Source organism: Mirounga leonina, unplaced genomic scaffold (assembly GCF_011800145.1).
Source record: "Mirounga leonina isolate KUSES-001 unplaced genomic scaffold, KU_Mleo_1.0 Mir_127, whole genome shotgun sequence".
Classification (NCBI taxonomy): domain Eukaryota; kingdom Metazoa; phylum Chordata; class Mammalia; order Carnivora; family Phocidae; genus Mirounga; species Mirounga leonina.
In genome coordinates this window covers 50,605,804-50,627,923 of record NW_023270316.1, presented here as the reverse complement: position 1 = coordinate 50,627,923, position 22,120 = coordinate 50,605,804, and the positions used below count along the sequence as shown (strand labels likewise).

General features: G+C 40.2%; 1 long non-coding RNA gene across 2 annotated transcripts in view; it reads left to right on the top strand.

Moving 5' to 3' along the window:
• The first annotated feature begins 11,502 nt into the window (after window positions 1-11,502).
• LOC118009364 overlaps window positions 11,503-22,120 on the top strand; it is a 38,696-nt gene continuing 28,078 nt past the window's right edge. Inside the window, exons 1-2 of one of the 2 annotated variants that reach the window (XR_004678903.1) lie at window positions 11,503-12,738; window positions 21,802-21,978. This is a non-coding gene — a long non-coding RNA (uncharacterized LOC118009364). Of the gene's footprint in view, window positions 12,739-21,662; window positions 21,979-22,120 lie in introns of those variants that run through there. The other variant, XR_004678902.1, reaches the window with a different exon arrangement.

The following is a 22,120-nucleotide window of genomic DNA, read 5'->3' as shown; positions in this document are numbered from 1 at the left end:
AAATAAATGTTCTAGGGGACTGAGTTGGCCACTGGCTTATTAGATCATGCCACTTTATTGTATACTTACTTTATTGTATACTTTTGTAAGGCCCGTTCTGGTATCACAAATAAATATATATATATATATTTGGGCAGATTAACTGTTTTGAGCCAGATAAGCAGAAAGAAATCTAATAGCTGATCTTTAAGAAGGATTCTCTTAGAATTTGCATTTGGGTGGGAAATACATTTGCTAATACACTGGATTCATTGCTTTGTGAAATACTTTCTTTTTAATGCTTGTTTATTTGAGCAATAGAGAACAAATGCACAGTAATCCCCTTCTTTTCAATGGAGGCTTCTCTGTTTTTAGGCCAAGAATCCCAAGACACCCCTAAGCTTTCCTGTATTGGTGTTTACAAACAATGGTATAAAACACTTAAATGTTTCTTGGAGAGTTTACATAAGAGGCAATGATACAGTTTGGTAACAATGAGGGCAGTGAATTTTGGAAACTGGAAAGTCAGCTCTGTAAGTCATCTGTGGAAGGCTAAGCACTACATCTTTGCTTTGTTAGGCTGGTGTTTGTTTAATGTGATTTTTCAGAAAAAGTTATCAGAAAAGCTTCCCCTGTAAGCAGCCCTATGACCTCCAGGAGGCAGGTCAGAGAAATGGAACAGCCCTACTAGTTACAGTGTAGGTTATATCTTTGGCAGTGATCCAATTTTCTCTAGTCTTTATTTACTAGGGAGTAAAATTATTGCCTCATAAAACAAGAGAAATGTCCAGTTACTTCTTAAGTAGGGCCCTATTAACTTTACCACTGTCACCAGTTCCTTCCACAACATTAAAATCTTTCAGCCCTATGGCAGGGAGGATGTTCCATACCCAGATTTAGTGATCCAAGGACAATTATTTTGAAAACATACATTTCCTTGAAAGACACAATTTTGAAAGAACTAATTTTTAGAATGATGTTCCAATGAATCACTGGATTCATAACAGCATTTTTCTTTGGAAACCTTTTGCCTACGTCAAAAATATCAGCCAGGATCTAAAAAAAGTGAGTCTTAATGCTAAGGAAGATTGATTATTGAGAAAGAGAGTTTGATTATCAGAATGTATTACAATGTTTCACTGTAAAGTTGTTGAACTAAAGTTTCATTTATTTGAAGAATCTGGATAATTGTCTTCAGTTTCTATCTGATTATTGCTATTGTGTAGATTATCCTTTTAGTCCATACCAAGAGTCAGAATCCCATTTCTGCCTGGTATATAAATAAAGATGTTCTTCTTGCCTATGTTTTCTGGGTGAGAATAAGTTGGACCCATTTGAGGAGATGTGATGGTTTCTACAGAAGAGAGAGAGGCTCTTTCAGACTTTGCTCTAATCTGCCTTGGTTATATATTGTCAAGAACTGGCAAGGGACAAAGATCAGACTTAATCAGGGATGATGTTAGTTTCTGATACATGTCTGTTCCCTTTGGTTCTTAAGTTGAGCCTCTCATAACTAAACATTTGTATCCATTTGCACATTTCTAATTCCTTTCCTGGGATTTCTTGCATTCGGCCAAGTTGGATCTGGTGTTTGTAGAGCAGTATCTGAGCTGTTTTTGGCCAATCTGTAATCAGCTGATTTGGGTTAAGCTACATTATCTGTGGTGTGACTTCATAGTATGTTAGCTAGGTTCCTCCAAGAGTAGATGCGGAGACCAGGATTTTGGTGATTCTAGGAAGCTCACCTGGGGCTCAAGTCCACTGGAGATGTCTGAGAAACCAAGAGGAACGAACAGTCTCAGAATTGTCTTCTGGAAGGACAGGGACTATTTCTCATTAGTGGAGGATAACCTCAAAGAGTGCCAACCACCCCCTTGTACTGAGTTGTGTCTATGGTCTGCTGAGCAAGTTTCCATGGGGCCAGAGAAAGTCCTCAGTCAGAAAAGCTGAGAGACACAGGCTTTTGGGTGGGAAAATACCAAAACTGTAGGTAAACTCAGAGATGAGAGGCGCAAATGGGGAGGGGTTCCGGAAGTGTCTGCTACCAACAGTAAACTATAACAGTGCTTTGGAAGAGTGGAGGGCTCCTTCTTTCACATCAAAGAAATGCAGAGGTAGACTTATTTTGGAGTCTTCACAATCCTCAGATGCCCCAATTCTTCCCCGGCCACTGTTTTGCTATCTCTAGGATGGTTTGTCTTCAAAATCCAAAATGACAACAAAATCTAGTAATCATATTCATATATCCCAGGTAGTAGAATTTAGGATGGGACAAAGAAGGCCTGTCTTTCCCTTTTAAGGAGATATTCTAGAAATACAATGAACTATTTTTATCTATCCCTCATAACCCAGAACTTAGCTACTTAGTTATATGGCCACATTCTGCTATAAAACATTCTGAGAAATACAACCTTGATTGCATGTGGCCATATGTCTAACTAAAAATCATGGTCCTATTACTATGAATGGACGAGAGAGTAGGACATTGGCAACTAACCATCTCTGCACTGTAGGATCTTCATTAGTCAGGCTCGCATGGCTCTTGCAGTGGGAGAAATGGTAGAAGGAAGTAGAGTAGAATTATATTGACCCTGAAATTACTATGTCGTATTCCTTTGGTAAGACTGATCATCTTCACAAAACTTTAGATACGTGACCTTGTTAAAAAAAAAAAAAAGTTATAATGGATAATTTGATTTAAATGAAAAAATTCATCCACCTGTATTTTGCCTAGTTGTTTTGATAGTGAATCTGAGGTGTAATCCTATCAATGGCAATAGTGATTGTCTTAGTCTGCTCAGGCCACCGTAGCAAAATACCACAGCCTGGATGGTTTAAATGACAGATATTTATTTCTCCCAGTTCTGGAGGCTGAAAGTCCAGGATGAAAGTGGCGGCAGGTTTGGTTTGCCCTGAGGCCCCCCTTCTTGGCTTATAGTTGGTCACTTTCCCACTGTGTCCTCACATCGCCTTTTCTTTCTGTGGGCACCTCGCTCGTGTCTTAATACTCTTACGAGGAAACCAGTCCTAATAGATTAGAGCCCCACCCTGGTGATCTCATTTAACCTCAATTACCTCTTTAAAGGATCTACCTCCGAACATAGTCATATTGGGGGTTAAGGCTCCACATGTGAATTTGGCAAATGCACAGTTCACACCATAAGAGTGATAATAATAAATATTTATTTAATGTTTTTATGTATTGGGCCTGATGCTAAGTGCTTTACATAGATTCATTTATTTAACCTTCATAATAACACTGAGTAAGAGATTATACTACTCATTTTTAGAGAAGGTGACAGATTTAAGGAAACTGAAACATGCCTAAATTTGCCTGGGAACAAGTGAGGACAACAGGCTGACATCAGAGCCTGGGTTCATAAACCACCGTGAGATGGTGTTTGTCGTATGAAGCAGAAGACAGGGAGTCCCTCACTTGAGAGATGGACAAGCGTTGTTGGTCCCAGACAGAGAAGCAGTTACAAGCTGTAGGTGATATTGGGGGAGTTCTTTGAGGGGGCCCTTGCGAAGTCGAATCCCCCTCTGCCCCTGAACAACTGGAGATGTGTATCTAAGAATGGTTACAAGATCACTTTATTATTGGTAGACGCTGCAGGACGTGGCTCTGGGTCCATGGGCCAAATGAATCAGTGAATGAGGTTAGGCAGACACAGTTACCTGTGACAGCACTCTGGCCCAGGGCAGGCCTCCAGTCCTCCCGTGGGACAGATCCTCAGGAGGAGAAGTGGAAAGTCTGCCTGGGTAAATTTGAAGCTCCCAAAAGGAAGAACATTGGGAGAACCACACTGAGCAAGACTGTTAATTTTTCCAGGTCTAACAGAACCCCCTCCCCATCTCCTCAGCTGGTGCAGAGAGTTAAAAGGGCATATAGCTAAGGAAAAATCCTCTCCTTGGAAACCAGGCGTGAGAAAAAAAGTGTTCCCAAGCAATAGGGTATAGGGAAGTGCTCTTGAGCTTGCCTGGACAGCGGCGTTGTGTTTTCCCAGGTGTCAGCTTTGAGGCTGGGGCAATGGGGATGAAGTCTTTCCCTTTGTTATTTGTGAAAACTTGTTTATGGGATTAATTTTATATTGCTTGGGAGCAATACAAATCATTCAAATAATGTTATGAGGCAATCAGGCTTGGGATTGCATGTCAAGGAGTGGCTACGGTTTGGAAATAAATGGATGCCTTGGTAATACACGTAAGACATTACATTGTGAAGAATAGAAAAGACCAGTATGTAAATATGTAAATCTCCCCCAAAAGAATCCAGGAAATTTCACTTAGAAAAACAACACTGCTTTCAGTAAGAAAACCAGTAGATTTAATCAAAGCAGTAGGTCTAAACAAAAGAATCCGAGCCAAATAAGAGAGTAGGATTTTAATCATTCTGCTTGGTATGTTCAGCCTATGATGAATATTCATTAACAACTGATCAATACACTATTTTTCTATTTCTTCAAATAGAGTTGAAACATAAAAATAAAGGAAAGTAAACATTTTCTCACTCTCCAGAAGAATAAATCCCACTGCCAACAAATTCTGCCATCTTCAAAAATAATATGTTTCAGCAGAATAATTTCATACAGTTTTATTATCAGGCTGCCTCCCCACCCTCCCAATATTGGGGCACCACAAAGGCAAGCCAGAGTGGAGACTTGAGGCATTTATCCAGAAGAATGAGGCCAAAAATCCCATTTCCCTCCACCCCCCCAAATTGGTTATGTGAAACAACATTACATTGTTGGCATTGCCCTAGAGAGTGGACTGATTGAGGATTCACTTCGTGGGTGTAGAGTTGCCTCTGGTTTCTCCTGCAGAATAGAATGCTTACATCTATGCTTGGGCCCATGCCAAAGTGGAGTTTTAAATTTGTTGTGTGTCAAATTGAGTTTCTCAAAAATTTTTTTCAATTGGTTTCCTCTCCTTGACCACATTTTGGAAATGAAATGTGATGATGAGGTTTAGTCATTTTGTTATTTGATCGTTCTAAATAGCTAACCTGAATAATCCTGCTTCAAATAAATTTTGAGGACTTTTTAATTTTGTAATTGAAATATTTGGTTGTCTGTTAAATAAATTAGGTAGCTAACAAACTTCTTTTCTCTCTGCTGTATATAGATGCAATGTTAGAGATAGGGGATGGGCCAGGCCAGGCCTTCAGAGTTTTGTTTTGTTTGCTTTACTTTTCATTTACCTAGGTAATTTGAGGGAGATAAAATCTCTCTTAAGGGAAATAAAATACCCCCTCTTTTTTTTTTTCTTTTTCTTTTTACAAAAAGGGTCATCTGGATTACACTGGTGTATAGGGTTGAAAATATGTATTGAACTCTTAAGATGTTACCAGAGAATCATTCAAACTCAGGATACCGGGCAACTCTCTCTCTTTTGAGGTTCTTTAATAAATATTTTTTTCCTTGAAGTATGTTTCCCTTAGAACTATAACATTAGAAAAACTCTTGTAATTATGGTTTTATGGTTATTTTGTTACTTGTTCATTTATATAAGCTTGAGGTGTTTTGTTACATGTTTTTTGCTAAATAAAAGTAATCTTTTTCTTCAGCCTGTGGAAATGGAAATAGTGAATTCTTTGGCAGGAATACTACCAAAATAATCTTTATATAACTGCTTTTCTGTTTACTCTCAGTATTATCAAAACTGGTATACTAGGGCTTAGTAAATTTTGAACTTCACAATTTAAATCCAATCTTTTTTTTACTCAAGACCAATTTCTCTATTCTTGGATTACCGATTTTTGGAAGCTTGGAGAGAAAAATGTCCTTAAAAGTAGGGCTCTTTCAACTGAAAATGGTGGTTTTATGTATGCTATCACTTAGCTTTTCCTAATGATTTTCAGCAGAAGGATTTAAAAGCAAGTGAAAAGATTGAAGTGACTTTCACTTGCTTAGTTTGGGGTGGAATGTCTTCCAAACACAAATATCTTTCTTCCTCTGAATGTGAATTTGGTGCTGATGATGAAAGGGATCATGACCCTGTAAAGAGATTTCTGGAAAATAGACTTTTTCTATTTACCCCTGACTTAAAGCATTCCCATTTTGTAGCCCAAAGGAGCAGTTCTCTGGGAGTGACCAGAGGTTCTTGAAAAACCTCTGCCACAGCTTTCAGAAACATGTGTGATGCTTGAAGGAGGCGGCTGAAAGCAGTAGCCTTCTGAACCTCAGGAGCTGGACATCCTCAGAATTTTCTTATATGTGTGAATAAATGTATTTCCTTTAAAATGCATGCTAGGGGGGTGCCTGGGTGGCTCAGTCGTTAAGCATCTGCCTTCGGCTCAGGTCATGATCCCAGGGTCCTGGGACTGAGCCCTGCATTGGGCTCTCTGCTCGCCTGGAAGCCTGCTTCTCCTTCTACCTCTGCCTGCCGCTCCCCCTGCTTGTACGCTCTCTCTCTGTCAAATAAGTAAGTAAAATCTTAAAAAAAAATTGCATGCTAGGGGCACCTGGGTGGCTCAGCTGGTTAAGTGTCTGCCTGCCTTTGGCTCAGGTTATGATCGCGGGGTCCTGGGATCCAGCCACGGATCTGGATCCCTCCTTCTCTTTCACCCTCTGCCCCTCCCCACTCCTCGTGTGTGCGCGCTCTCTCTCTCAAATGAATAAATAAAATCTTTAAAAATAAATAAATAAATAAAATGCATGCTAAATGTATTCATAATATACTTATGTTAACATCTATTTTCTTGTTATTTTAAAAATTAATTTTGAATGAACAAGGAGTTGGGCAAATATCTCTGATGAAGAACTTTGGTTTAAAGTGTTTTCATGTTTGTACAAAAGTCTGAAAATCAGGATGACTAGCTTAGAGACATTAAAAAACTGTCAAGAGTCCTTATCTTCCCATGTTGAAAATGCTTACAGTTAAGTTGGTCTGAGTACTTGGGATTGATGTCCCTAGCATTTCCAATGGTCTTTCTAATCCCATACACATATTTTTTTTTTTTTTCTGTGCATTCTTTTGTCTTCTGTACTGACAAAGGAACCTATGCTCCCCAGTTATTCATTGTGGTATTCTGTTGGGATTTGTATGACAACCAGTTATTCTGAAAACAAAGGGACATTTGCATCTGGATTCTGGGGGCCTGGTAAAATCCCTAGGATATATATTTTCATTCCGGGTCTGATCGAGTATGTAGCTATTATTCTTTGTAAGATACTCATGGCTAGGTGGGTGGTTCAAAATCCCCAAATGGAAGTGGAGAGACTAGAGGTTTGGCCTGGAATATAAAGCATGAAGTTTAAGTGTTGTTCAAAATGGTTTCTGGCTAGTACTTTCTCCAAAATTAAAATAGCTATACAGACATTGCAATAGGTGAAATCCACGATAATATGTATTTTTAAAAGATTTTATTTATTTATCTGACAGAGAGAGACACATCGAGAGAGGGAACACAAGCAGGGGGAGTGGGAGAGGGAGAAGCAGGCTTCCTGCGGAGCAGGGAGCCCGATGCGGGGCTCGGTCCCAGGACTCTGGGATCATGACCTGAGCCGGAGGCAGCCACCTAGGCACCCCAAAATCCACGATAATGTTAAGAACTAAGACTGACAACTGCCAAAATCTTGGTGGCAATGCCACTAATGGCCAAATTGGCACAACTCTATTGAAAACCATATTCAGTGACAGAACAGCTGAGTGACTAAGATCCTAGGACAGACGTGGTTCAAAACCTGGTTCTGGGATTGTGCTGCCCTGTGACTTGGGCAGTCCATTTACTTGGCCTTTTGGTGCCTCCACCTATGAATGGGGGGCATCATGGACTCCTCTTCGTGAATGTGCTGTGAGGCTTCATGGAACCAGCGCACGAGAGGACCATGCCAGCACGTGGGAAGCCACAGAAAGATGTCAGCTATTCATATTCAATAGCCCAGCCATACTGTGTCTGTTGGCATTAGGTCAGAATACCCTTTATCACTTTCTGTCTGCTTATTTAGTAGAAAAAGTCCAAATCTTCCAGAAAACCCAGCAGTCATTTATGTGCCCCATTGTCTTCCCCAAGCAGCCACTTCATGGCCTTCTTCCAAACGTGTACAGTTCAGCAAAGCCCTTATTGCCAAATGTAGACAAAATGTACCTCTCTTGACAGCATTGATTTCTGTTGTTTTACTACTGGCTTATGCCCCCTGGGACTCTTAGAAATGTCTCCATTCCTATTATCTCTTCATTAAACAGGCATCTTTTATAATAATTCCGTATCCAAGCTGTGGCAACTCCCCATTTTACCCGAGGAGGACTGAAGCTCAATATACAGAGTGAATCAATGTCAGAATTGGGAAAAGAACTGACTCAGCGTTCAGAGATCTCCTCAGGGTGTCGACCTTAAAGGAATGTCCGTCTTCACCTTCCCGCTCTTCCGATGTTTTTTTTTTTGGTGCCTTTCACTACAGTCAGGTTGAACGTCTTTTAGGTGAGCTAGTAATATTTCCATTTAAATCTCTCTCTCTCTACCTGTCTATCTAAACTATCTTTTCACTTTTGTGAAATGTAAAGTTTTAGGAGTGCAACAAGGGAAAATGCAGTCTACTTATGTAAGTGATAGAAATTATAAAGAAAAAGATAACTCATTAAGAAATACAAATTCTGCCTCAGTGTTTTGATTGTCTTGAGCATCAGCTGTATCTCTCATGGGTCCAAACACCTGCACGCTTACTTATATCTCCATGACATTAATTAAGCATATATGTTTTTATTTATTCCCTTGACATAAAATACATGCTGTCATTTAGGTGCAGATTAGTAAAAAGGTTAAAGATGGCGATGGTTACATATACTTAGATCTCACATTATCACATGTCAGTGGCTTGGCACCATCTCTGCTCCTCCTCTGTGCTGATCTTTTTGTAGGCGTTGAAAGCCTGTGAGCTACATTTTTCAGAATCTCTTGCCAATAGGGTTCTAGGTTAGATTTTGCCAATCAGAGGCACTAGTGAAAGATTCTTTAAAGTGGGAGAGCAGCAGAAAACATCCTGTTGTTCCTCAGGTAGCAGAAGACTGGGGGTAGTATCTAGAACATTCCTCTGGGCATTTCCCTAGGAATCACTTACTTTTTGCTGTAGGCCGCTCTTACTCTTGCTGGTAGTTTCCCACTTTCCTGAATGCTGGCAGCAGGCCTGAGGACTAGAAGCCGTTTCCCCAGGCCTTCACTCTTTTCAGCCCTCATTTCCTTTTACTGAATCTCTTCTTTCTTGAAAAACTTAATTATTTGGGGCTTTTCTGACCCAAATCTCATGGCCACTTTGAAATTAACCAAAATTAATTCACTATGACCTTTGTCAAGACGCTTCAGCTATCTGGCTTTCATTCTTAAAATGAGTCAGCGGGGTCGTGTGATCTTTTCTAGAGAATTTTGATTCTAGCTGGAATGTGCTCTAGAAAGATGTTTCCTTGGAAGTAAGAGATGCGAGAGAAGTCTATACCAGTGGATGTGAACTGTCCAGATATGCTTATAAGTGAGTTTTGCTCTGCCTACTCAGTCCCAACAAATACTTGTACAACATTTAGAGATTTCATTTTATATACAAAATCTGGCATTCTGGACTGTCCCTAAAACTCAGAAGGTCCTCCATGCCAGCAGTTGCCTGGTGTCTTGCCCGGCCTCCTTATTCCTGCCAGGTGTGTGCTCTCCCTGTCTCCACATCCTCTTCTCGTCTCTCTGCCTTCTGCAGCTCTGCCCATTGTCATGCGCCAGCACACAAGTGTGTTTTTTCCCATACAGTAGAGAGTCATTGCTTTGAACTCATGTGTCTACCAAAAGTAGCAGAATTAAAGATGGAGCAAGAGGGCAATTTTTTTTTTTTTTTTTAAACAAGGAAGAGCATGGTGTTTTGTGTAGAATATTCTGCATATTTATTTGAAGTTCCCCACCCACTTCTCCCATTTGCTTCATTTGGCTGCCTCCTATAAGCATTTCAGTTGATGAGCCCTGGTTTAAATTCTAGCACTGTTTTTTTTTTTTTCACCTTATTTGGGTCACAAAGCCTTTGAAGAGTATCATGAAAATTCTTGGACACCGCCCAGAAAAAAGGCAAGAACACAAACATATAATATTCTGATCACAGGTTTCTTTGAAGTCTTGCATGTAACTAAATTTAATAAGGTCCTTGGCTCTAGAGCAGTACTTCTTGTGAAAATGAAGATTCAGATTCAGTAGGTCTGGGTGATGTCTGATTCTGCATTTCTAACAAGCTCTCATGATAGTGTTTTGGTCTGGGGCTATACTTTGAGTAGCAAGGTTCCAGTGGTTCTTAAATTTTCTTTGGACATTAGAATCCCCTGGAGACATCTTTAAAAAAAGATTGATGCTCAGGCACTGGTATTTTTAAGAAGCTTCCATCTATAGGGCTCGGGAACATTGTTCTCCATCAAAACTCATTTACTGAAATAAGCAGAGCCAGGCAGAGAAGGCTGTAAGAGAGGTCTAGGCATCAGGTGGATGGAGAAATGGAGGTCAGTGGTGCCAACTCAGAAGGCAGGGCATTGCCAGTGCCTAACAATTTTGTTTTTCCAGTTCCTTTTTTCTGCAGTGAAAGCAAGAGTGGTCACTTCACGCTTCAAAGAAATTTTGAAATGACCTGCTGTGTTGGGATCATACGGGTGGCTTTGCAGAGCCTACCCATCTTGGGCTCACCTGTTGGTTGGTTTCACAGCCGACCATGAATTGGGGGAAAAAAAGGAGTGTTTGGTAGAGCTGAATTTTCTAGTCACTGTTTATTGTTTCCAAGGCAGTATTCTCCTCTTTGGATATGGCCTTGTCCAAAGCTACCAAAAAGTCACAAAATTTGTCACTGTAGACTTTATGTCAAATGAGAAACTAGTTTGGAGCGGTGTCTACTTCCAGTGTCGGGGTGGATGGCTCCTTTCACAGGGAGTCCATAGCAATTTAGGAAAAAAAAAAACATGAGTGTGTAACACAAAAGACATGTGTCCACGACACTACTTGATTTGGGCTTCAAAGACAGAATTGAAAGCTGAACTTCAATGGGTGTCAGATCAGTAGAAAGAAGTTCTCACAAATGATATCACAGCCTGGGTCATTAATGTTCCTCTCCCTTCACCTTACATTGTAACCTCTGTGTGCATGCCTCTAATTAGTGCAGCTCGAACAGAGGAGACTTCTGATGCCAAATGTGTGGAAAATTTCCAAAGAAGCATTTCCATTTTAAAGAGATCTGAAAACATTATCTGAATCAGCTCCCCCTTTAAAAATTCTATTCCTGCAGGGAAAAAGGTAATTATATGCATTTAGATATGGATGGCTTTTGCAAAAAAAAAAAAAAAAAATAAAAATTAAATTTTAGTTGACATTGCCTAATCAGAAGGAATTATTTCTTAATCATGAAGTAATAGCCCTAACATCCTTAGATTCAAAGAAACCCTTGAGTAAAATGTAGTTCCTGTTGCTTATGTGTACTCACGAAATGATGTTTTAAAATCTCTTTTGCGCTGTTTTTATTAATTTCACAATGACCCTTCTCTACCATGTAGCCATCATCTTTTGCTCTGTGGTTCCCGACCATCCAATAGAGGTGTATACAAATGGGCATGAGATTTAAAACATATCTCAAAAAACTTTCGGGATATCGCCCTTCTCTGTCTGATTCACATCTCCAAGGCGAGGATGCAGGAGATGGGATCCCTCTGAGCAGTAACAAATGGGGCTTCTGGGTGACAAGTGGTGAGGTTTTGAGGAGCCAGCAGCTGCCAATGATCCTCTTTATCTGCGAGGCCATCATCTATGAGACACACCATTTTCTTCATATAATAGACCTGCACCTGTCATTCAGTTGGGAATGACAAAGAAAATACTTTTCTGCTCTCATCTTCTCTGTTTTCTTGTGATTTTTCTCTTTTCTCCTGCCCTAGAGAACAGATGTTCTGTGCCCACTCAGGTCGGTTTTACATTGTTTTGCTTTTCAAGGAGTGTTTTTTAACATTCCTGCTGATGATTTAGCATAAGTTGTTCTTGTAATTAGCGTGGTTAATGAACTCCCCACCTATCTTTTAGTAGGTAATTACGAAGCCGCTGTATATTAGCTGGTACTGTATAAAGAGGCGGGAAGGGCTGGTGATTATGGATTCCATCCTCATGTCTCTAAGACCAAATCCCAAATGGTTTAATCATCATCAATGTCAACCTTTGCCATATCTTCATTCTACATGCCATATATTATAATGTTGCATTTATATTCTATCTTGACTTTGATATTTGCTCCTTCAGAATAGAGGTAACCTGATTAGACAGGGCGACTGGCAGTTGGAAGAAATGTTTTTAAAATATGCATGTACCATCACCAATTTTCCACTAGCGGTTCTCCCTATAGCCTACTGTCTGCATTTACCAGAGGCTTGTTTTGTTTTGTTTTGCTTTGTTTTTTGATATAATTATGACTAGGAAAGATTGGGTCTGTGGCAAAAATGACAATTACCAGCAGATTCTTTTTGTATGAGTTCTGTTCTTTTAGGCAGGGGCAGGGAGACAAGGAGGGAAGGATCTCTTCATACAAAATGTGAAGTCACTGAGTATTTCAAATGCACAAATACTCTGTGTGTGTGTGTATGTGTGTGTATTCATATTTAACATAATCCTATTATAAGGATCCCTGTCCTACCTATAATTATTGCCATCCTTTTTCTAGAGTCCTTCTCTCTGGCTACTTCATGTCAACTGCTACTTCAGTAATATTGGGCAGTCACTGATGGCAGAGACTTTCCTGAGCCAATTGACCACTGATTTTCATCTACTAGGTATGTTACTACACTAGCAGATGAGAACATATAAAAAGAGGTGGTTGCAAGGTATAGAAGGAAACAGAATAATTGGTTAGTCTCAAATTAGAAGAAACAGTTTGGCATCAAATTTACAGAGGAGTAGGTACCTTTTATAGGCACAGGCTATAAATTCAGTATCCAGTCCCTGACTTCTTCCAATTTGACATAATTCTAATTGTAAAAAAAATGGACAGTAGTATATGAAACATTTAAGAGCCAAATTTAAGGCTATGTCTAAGATAGGAAACTACTGCAGAAATTGTTATAAGACAATAGGTAGTTGCTTGCCAAATGATGCTCTCCACATTAAGTGTTATGAGTTCCAGTGGGGAGGCACTTTCTATATGTTAGAGTGGTCCTGGACAATTTCAGCAAAAAAAGACAATAACTGGTCCTTCTAGCCTCTTTTTAGATTAACTCCTATATAATGCCAAAGGACAAAAATTTAATGTATACAGACTTCAGGTTAGAAGTTATGTGTTTCTTGATAGAAGGCATGGCCTAATTCCCCATCACAGTCAAGTCACTGGACGTTATATATGTACAAATGTGCCATAAATAACAATGCCCTTTGCAAAGCTTATAAGAAATTCCTTACCCAGTCGGCCATCACCTCTACTTACTGCCCTTTTCCTCCCACGCCATTTCTCTCTGGTCAAAGCACTATCTCTCACAATTGTTTCAGTAAATGTCTATAGTCACAGATATCAAAGAAACAGAAAGGGGTTGATCTCCTTCTCCCAGTTCTCTGGGATTAGGGTACCAGCCCATGACATAGACTTTGCCGATCACAGGTTCCTCCTCTGGTCCCTAAAACTTGAGGGAGGAATGAAAGGCAAAGGGAGCATCACGTGCCACCCAGAGCAAATGGGGAGCTCTGTGCCCAGCACAGTGGTGGTGAGGGTCAAGTGGGGAGACCTCTAAGCACAAAGATGAAACCATCCAGCTGCCTGGAGCCCAGCTACTGTTTATTGCATGAGCTACCCAATAGCCCTGCAATAATCCCCTGTCTGCTAAGTTAGCCATGGTCAGTTTCTGTTATTTGCAGTGAAGAACCCTGCGTGACACATCCAATTGTCCAATTTCAGTATCAGTGGTTTTTCCAACACCCTCAGCCTCTTATAATAATTAAATTTGATATTCAATAAAGCTCGAAATACCTAATATACGCTGTCCTAAAAATCAGAAAAACTAGTGTCTCATGTTCAGGAGAGATAGTGCTTTGACCAGAGAGAAATGGCGTGGGAGGAAAAGGGCAATAAGTAGAGGTGATGGCCGACTGGGTAAGGAATTTCTTATAAGCTTTGCAAAGGGCATTGTTATTTATGGCACATTTGTACATATATAACGTCCAGTGACTTGACTGTGGTGGGGAATTAGGCCATGCCTTCTATCAAGAAACACAAAGTAGTGCACCCCGCTAGTGCTGATGAACAAAAATGGCAAAAGTCTATTGCATGTGGGTTCAGTTGTGTCTCTTTTTCCCAATTGTGTGAGCTGTGGCAAGCCACTTAAATTTTATGAACCTCAATATCTTCTTTAAAATTGATAGTTTCTGGGGCACCTAGCTGGCTCAGTCAGTGAAGCGTGGGACTCTTGATTTCCGGGTTAAGTTTGAGCCCCAAGTTGGGTGTAGAGATTGCTTGAAAATTAAACCTTGAAAAAAATTTGATAGTTTGTGATGCTGTGAAGATTAAATAAAGTGACACATGTAAAAACTGTTTGCAAACTAGAAAGCGCCACAAAATGTAGAAATAATGACTACCCCAGTGAAATATTTCTGTAATCTCCCAGGGTACCATGAGCTTAGAAATTCACAAGGTCTGAAAATAGTAGCTCCACCTGACCATGTCAAGATTTGATTGCATGCTCTCAGGTGTCTCCAAATATGAGATGTTAGGGCAATGTCACTAGGGATGGGCTTTAAATGATGTTGTATGCTGATTAAAAGAAAGCACCTGGGTAGCTCAGTTGATTGAATGTCCGACTCTTGATTTCAGCTCAAGTCATGATCTCAGGGTCATGGGATAAAGCCCCTCATTGACGTCCACACTCAGCGGGGAGCCTGCTTCTCCCTCTCCCTCTGCTCCTCCCCTTGCTTTTGTGTGTGTGTGCGCATGCTCTCTCTCTCTCTCTCAAATAAATAAATAAAATCTTTAAAAAAAAAAAGGAATTTGCTTTTCTGCCTTTCCCACTTATTCAATGGAAGGCAGCTGGAGAAGTTCTCTGTCACCATACTCTTCCCTGGAGCTGCAAGAGTAACTATTTGAAGCAGGAACAGCATAGGAATAAAAGTAAGGCATTTGGGGATTGGCCAATCCACTTTAAATACTGTTCCTGGAAAACGGAGTTTCCATAGACATTTCCTCAGGACCCTTCTGTTGGCATGACTCCCGTGGAATTATCACAGATGCTCTCCCTGAATGTCCTTTATTACCGTGTGCATCTTGTTCCCAACCTTATGCTTTTCACTGGGCACAGGGTATGGGAAGAAAGCAGGAAGACACTGTATCACCACTTGTGTTTATTTTCTGGATTGACATGGTGGCTCTCATTTGCAGCAGGGTTCTATTATCCCCTAGAGGCATTCTTCTAGGAAGGGGATGCCTTCTGTGAGGTGCAGCCAGAGCAGACGTGCCTTAGATGACGGCTTCAGAGCATGGACTTTCGCGTGTCGAGCGACTTGGTACAAAGTGGGCCATCACGTGACACAGTTGAGCTCGTCCCCTCACTGAGGATGAGATGAGGGGCCTTCAGTCCACCAATGCCTGCTTAATTTGTTTTGCAGTGTCTCCTTCCAGGGGCTAGATAACTGAACTCTGTGTGGGAGGCCTGCACATGATGAAATGTGGCCCATTACCGTCTCCCCAAAGTGGGCGATGCTTAGTCAGTGGGTTTTGTCCCTAATAAAAAGATGAAGAGACAGTGAGTTCCCCTTTTGTGAAGACCTGAAAAGCTCTGGGAACTGGCAGGTTCTCAATTTTGATTTTTATTCTAATTATATAGTGACAACAATTCACAGAATTTGGTGTCTAATTTGAGATATTTTAATCCCAGTCTCATCCATTAATTTGTTAAGACCATGTGGAGAGAGAAACTTGAAAGCAAGTTCTCCCTGGCAGGAAAGCCTTTTCAGGGCCTAGATGAAAAATCTATCTTAATCACATATTCACTTTTCCTGGAGCACCCTGAACAAAGAAAACCACAGCACAGGAACGAGCCTGAGCACAATTCCTATTTCACGTAGTGGTAAATCACGCCGGGTGTAATCTCAATCCCTTTCTATGACTAATCATTTCTGCATCCCACAGCAATTAATTGTGCAATGTTAGGAATCCCAACCACTGTGGGTCTCCATTTGCCCATCAATACAATGATAGTGTTGCACTATTTGATCTTTAAGGCTCCTGTCAGATTTTTAGAGATTTCTCTTTTAAAATTTTATCTTATTAAAGACAATGTCAGAGAATAAAAACAATGCATTGTCATTTATTCAAGTTTGTCTAACGTTGATGTCTTAGTACTTCAAGCTTAGAGTCGTTTATTCTCAGACTTTATTACTGAAGACTTACGAACACAGATTCATGTGTATAGTGAATTATAACTCCCCCCCCCCCTTATTTGGGGATAAACTGGAAATAAAGTACATCTATGTTGAGTAAAAAAAAAAAAAAAAATCCAAACTTCCTTTTGTCTTTTAGATTTTAAATGCTTGTCTGTGCTCTCCCTCTCCTCCCCTAAACCAGGCAGGCATGTTCTTTGTGTCAGTAATATTAGAAGCAAATGCATGGTGTGTGTGTGTGTGTGTGTGTGTGTGTGTGTGTGTGTGTGTAGGAGATGCGCGGCATATAGCGCATGAATTAAATAACGAGTGAATATTCAAACAATGTGTTTCTATCTTACAGATGGTCTTTGATAGAGTCACATAAGAGCCAACTGAGCAAGGCAGTTCTTGTGATAATAAACCATTATCAGTTCTATTATATATTCCCTTTTTACTCATGGGTAAAACATATTTCCATGCGACAACATATTTCTTCTCTGCCATTACCATTGGTCTTCACCCGCACCCTCAAAGGGCACTAAGTGTCTTTTAAAGTTGGAAAGACATGACATGTGTAAGCCTGATATCTGAATTTTTGTAACTCCCTGCTCCTCTCCCCACCACTGCTGAAACCTGTACAAGTCTTTGTGCTCTTACTTTTCGAAACAGCAGCTTGTGATGTGATGTGGAATCTGAGGTGTGAGAGATGGGCTGTATTAGTGGATAAGCTCATGTTTTTATATAGAAACAGGTCATGTATTGGTAGGAAATCTTATTTGCTGCAGAATCCAAGCAGAGTTGAAGGGCAGACGACAAAAATCAACACAGAACTCTCTGTTGTTTTCTTTCCCCTTGTCGTTTTAGGAAATTTCTCTTATCACTTTGATCATGCTACTTTGTGGAGCTGTTTGGGCAAATCCCCACTTTTAGACAGGACCACTAACTTCAGCCTAATAGGGTCATATTTATGGGGCTGGAGGCTCTGCCGACTGGCTTCATTCCCCCAGGAAGTAACTCTTGGCTCGTTCTGGCAGGGACATTATAAGCTCACAGGCTTTATCAAATCTGTGAAACCAAGTGTGATTTACAGCTCCAGCTGGGGCAAAGAAACATACAGCAGTTGGGTTCTAAAATCAGTAGCTTCCTCCCTGAAGAGGTAGAGGGAATTTGAGTCAGAAGCCAACAAATAAGACCAATTTCAGCTTATCTTGAAAATTTCCAGACTTATTCATAAATTTGACAGGAGTGGTATCGGAGAGAAACACTTTGAAATGATGAAAAGTAAACACTCGATATAAGACCCAGAGATGGGGATCTCTTTCAGACGGCTGGGCTCGGTGCAGAGGGCCACGGTGACAATGGAATATGATGCCACATCCTCTCCCTTTTATGTTCCTTTAAACAGCCTGTGGCAGTGTGGATAGGGTGGGAACTAGTCAGTCAAAAACGTACTTTGAATGTTTAAAATTAAGAAATAGGGGAGAGTTGAATGGGAAGTAATGAGGATTTTCTTTCTCGCTCGCTCTCTCTCTTTTTTTTTTTTGACAAAGAAAAATGTTCAGGAGGACACAGTGGACAGTTTCCATTTTTATTATTTCTCTGAGTAGTAAATGTTTACAAAATAGAAGGGATTTCTTTGCCCTTTGACATCTGCTCTATTGGCAAAATCAAGTTGAGATGGAAGACGAGCAGAACTCTCCCTGATTATCCCATTTGATAGTTTGACAGCATGACCAAGAAATTGTTTAAATTATCTTGGGATACAATATTAATATCTCCAGAGAAAATGATAGATTTTTCTTAATTTTAAGCATCAAGGAACTTAATTATTTCCCACTGCCCAGAAGGCCCACTAACTTTTAAAAAAATGTCTACCGAAAGTAAACCGTATTCAGTAACCATTTATCCTTTCTCATGTTTTTATTAATAAAAACTTGGTCAGAGCCAAGTTTCTGGTTGGTTAAACTTCTGACCAGCTTGTAAAAGGTAACCAGCTTTGCCATGATGAGTTAAAAACCCAACATAAAACAAAGTGCTTTGTTATGTCTGCTGACCCATTCAGTCTTGCCAAGAGTAAATGTGTGTGCGCACGCATGTGTGCATGCATGTGCACATGACACACACATGTGCACCATTTTGAAATGCCAGATGTTGTTGGAGAAGCCTGTTCATCACCTTCAAGGATACCTAAGTCACTTAAAATACATCGTGGAAGCTGTTGAACAATCTCAACTAACACAGGAATAAGTAATCTGTTTTAAAGTAGTCCTAAGCCAAACATTTAAAAAATACTAAGTGAGTAATTATGGTAGCAAGCAATTTCACAGAGTACTGTGGGGGTAATCTTTATCTTTTAAAATAGGGGATTGTTTCTGTCATAAAGGAGGCAGGGCAAAGGAAAATTTAGCCTTCCACCAGGAACATGTAGACCATTCAGGCAAAAAGAACAAAATTAAGAATTCTGCTCTATGTGGAAAAACAAAGGAACCTTGACCTGAGAATCTTGGATCCCCATTTTTAGTCCTGAAATGTTCAATGAAACACTGGGAAAAGGAGAGGTGAACTCTGTGCTTGACCATTTCCCTGAAGCATGGGTGTCCTCAGTGCCCAGCATGACAGACTTCCCCTCTGCCAGGATTAAGTGTGTGTGTCAGGAGGCGTGGCCTAGGAGAAGCACCAGATTTTGTTGCCACACTTGGCCCGGCAGCCAATGCATCTCCAAAAACTGACATTCATCCCATGGTGCACCTTTGAGGGTGAGACGACAAAGCTTTTTTCTTTCTGACATTTTAATTTTCACTTCTCCCAAGGAATCCTGCCATGTTTCTAAGTGGGTACAACACATAGTACTTAATTTATGCATTTAAGTAAGCATATCTGACAAAACCATAAAAGCTGCATAAGGTTTATGTGAGTAAATTGCCACTTCTTGAACTTTGAAATTTGCATGCATCGTAAGTTGGGAGTTTGCTAATTAACTCTATGCACATGCCCAGAAATAAACTCACAAATATTGTTTCTTGTCACTGAGAATGTGTTTCAAGTATGCCAAACAAAATGCACCTTCCAATGATATATCTAGGTCAAAAAATACTGTGTATCATAATATTTTTAGCTTTGTGGTCTCACCGTTTTTCACTACTTGGCACAGTTGTCTTGAGAATATTTTCTATCGGTGGTTGTCATCTGTGTAGAATAACAAAGCAGAATACTTGTTTTAATCCATACAATCCCTTTTGGGGGAAAACTTGCAACTAGTATACCCACTGGGGACAAATCATTAGATGTTTTGCCTATTGGACATAAATGAAATCCCAGAACTTTAGAATAAGGAGTATAAAATTTAGGCATTAGCTAAATTTCTGAAAGACAAAAATCACAAATATAGGGACCCGAGGAAGAAATTTATTGTTTTTCACATAACAGTCCAAAGGTGAGCAGTTTAGGCTTATGGGGCAGGCTTTGCTCATGACAGTCATGCTGGGACCCAGGTTCCTTCCATCTTGTGGCTCCACCATCATTCAGGGTGGTGTCCGTGTCTGAGTCACTGCCACGTCCACATGCCAGCCAGCAGAACGAGAAAATAGAGGGAGGCATAGACTGGCAGCTTCATTCCTAAGATGATAATGTGGAAGTTGGCCACAGCACTTCTGCTCACATCTGACATGGGGCCATGGAGGGGCCACAGGTAGTGAAGGCTATCAGAAATCCTGAGACCTGATTCTACTTGTCACTCTGGCTGGCAAATCCATAGAAACAGGTGAATCATGGTGGATATGATGGGGAAACACCATGAGGTTTCATACATCTTCATTTCTATTGATTTAATAGAGAATTGATAAAATAAAAGAAGTTAACCATTCAAGAAACTTAAAATAGCTTTCTCTCGATCTAAGAATCATGTAAATTAATGGCATTCATATAGCTTAGATATAGATGTAGTTTCTCTTTAGTGTGTTTTTATTTTGAAGATAATTGGAAGAGGTCCCCCCCAAATTTTCCTCATAACTGATGAATCTGACTTCTCCTAATGATCCTAAGAAAGGATACATTGATTTGTTGAACAAATGTTATTTATTGTACATTTATTGTACACCTCCTGTGAACCTGTCATTGGGATAAGCACAAGATACAAAGGAATAATCACAAAGGTCTCAAAGGTCAAGGTGGGCAAGATTCCTGGGTCCAGTTGTTCTGAGATTATAAAACTTGGGTATGAAGTGCTCTCCACTCTGATCTTTGCAATACCACTGGATATAGTATTTCTAAATCTTCACTCTTACCTGAAAGAGAGATGAAACAATAATTTGGGGGCCTTCTGATTCCCTAATTAGTTGAATGTTTCGTGATCACCCATTATCTATCAGGCATGGTGCTAGGGTCTAGGAAAACAGTGGTGGAAGATAGTACATGCCCCCATGAAGCTCATGCTCCCTGTCACTGATTCCCAACCACTGACCTCAGAGCTACTATGCATATAAGCCTGCTGAATTTCTCATTCAGCAATAGTAGCAGATGCTACAGCTCCAAACACAGTGATCTTCCAAGTGTTTTGTCATTCAAATGGGGGCCCCATACCTCGTACTCAACCATTGGTCTAAAAACATGTTGATTCAGCCGACAAAAGAAGCAGAGATTCTGAACTCTACGAAATATCCTGGGGTCCAGTCAGCGATTTTAATTCCATGTCAAGGGAATCCTAGAATCTCTTCTCTCAGAAGCTTCCCACGTGATTTTCACAAGTAGTCAGTTTGGAGAATTACATTTATGCATGTAATAGGATTCGCTTCAACACTTTTTCAGCTTCTGTCTTTCTGGTGCATGATAGCCGGTGGGTCTCCTGGGTTTTATTGATGAGAACTTGAAACCCGCCTAGTGGTTTGTGGCTATGATGACCCATTACCGGCCCTCCCCTCAGTGTTTAGCCACAAATTTTGCCTTTGCCCTCTGCCACCACCTTTAGGTTTAGCTTCCCAATGAATTCCAATATTTAGAGCATTTTTTTTCTTTACACTAAATACATAGATGGTTCTTCACCATCAGCCTATCCCTTGGTTTTGGATTAATTGTAAAAGCACTTTTAAGTTTCTACTTTAAGCAAAGCACAGTACATTACAAATGCATTTATGTATTCTCTTAAAAAGGTGACTCCAATTAATCTCCTCACCATGATTCAACATATATCTAAAAGAAAAACCATCACGCATTCATCAATCATCTGAAGCCTCCCAGCTGGAGAGCTGATCAATTTAAGGACATTCACTTATTTTTCTGTGCACGGAGAATATGAACTTTTCATTGCATTTTAATTCATGTTTCTCCCCCTTTTATTGTCACATTACCTGTCAAATATGAACTTTGTATCCAAAGGTTCTTTTCCCTTATAAAGCAATGTGAATATTTGGTTAGCGATTTTTTTTCCCTTCTAACATTATTTCCCCCCAAAGATACCGTCGAAAATGACATTTTGACTTCCTTTATTTGTTTTATAACAGATATAGTGTCAAATTGAGAGCAAATAAGAGTCGTCTTCCTGAAGCTCCTTTTAGAGACCATCGAAAATACATGGAATCTGTTTGCTTGATTTTAAACCCCCAAATGTGAACATCATTCTCAAGTTAAAGCTGTCCCTGAGGACGGATGACATGTGATCTAACAGCTGTGGTACTCGGGTGAGGCTGTTCTTTCTATACGGTTTCAAAGCTAGAAGCTCAGAAAATCCATTAAAGCCAGAGTCAGAGCAGAAATAAAGGTGATGACATAGCCATTTGAGGTGAGAAAGGTGAGCTTCTTCAGAGGGTTTCAAGAAAGTGC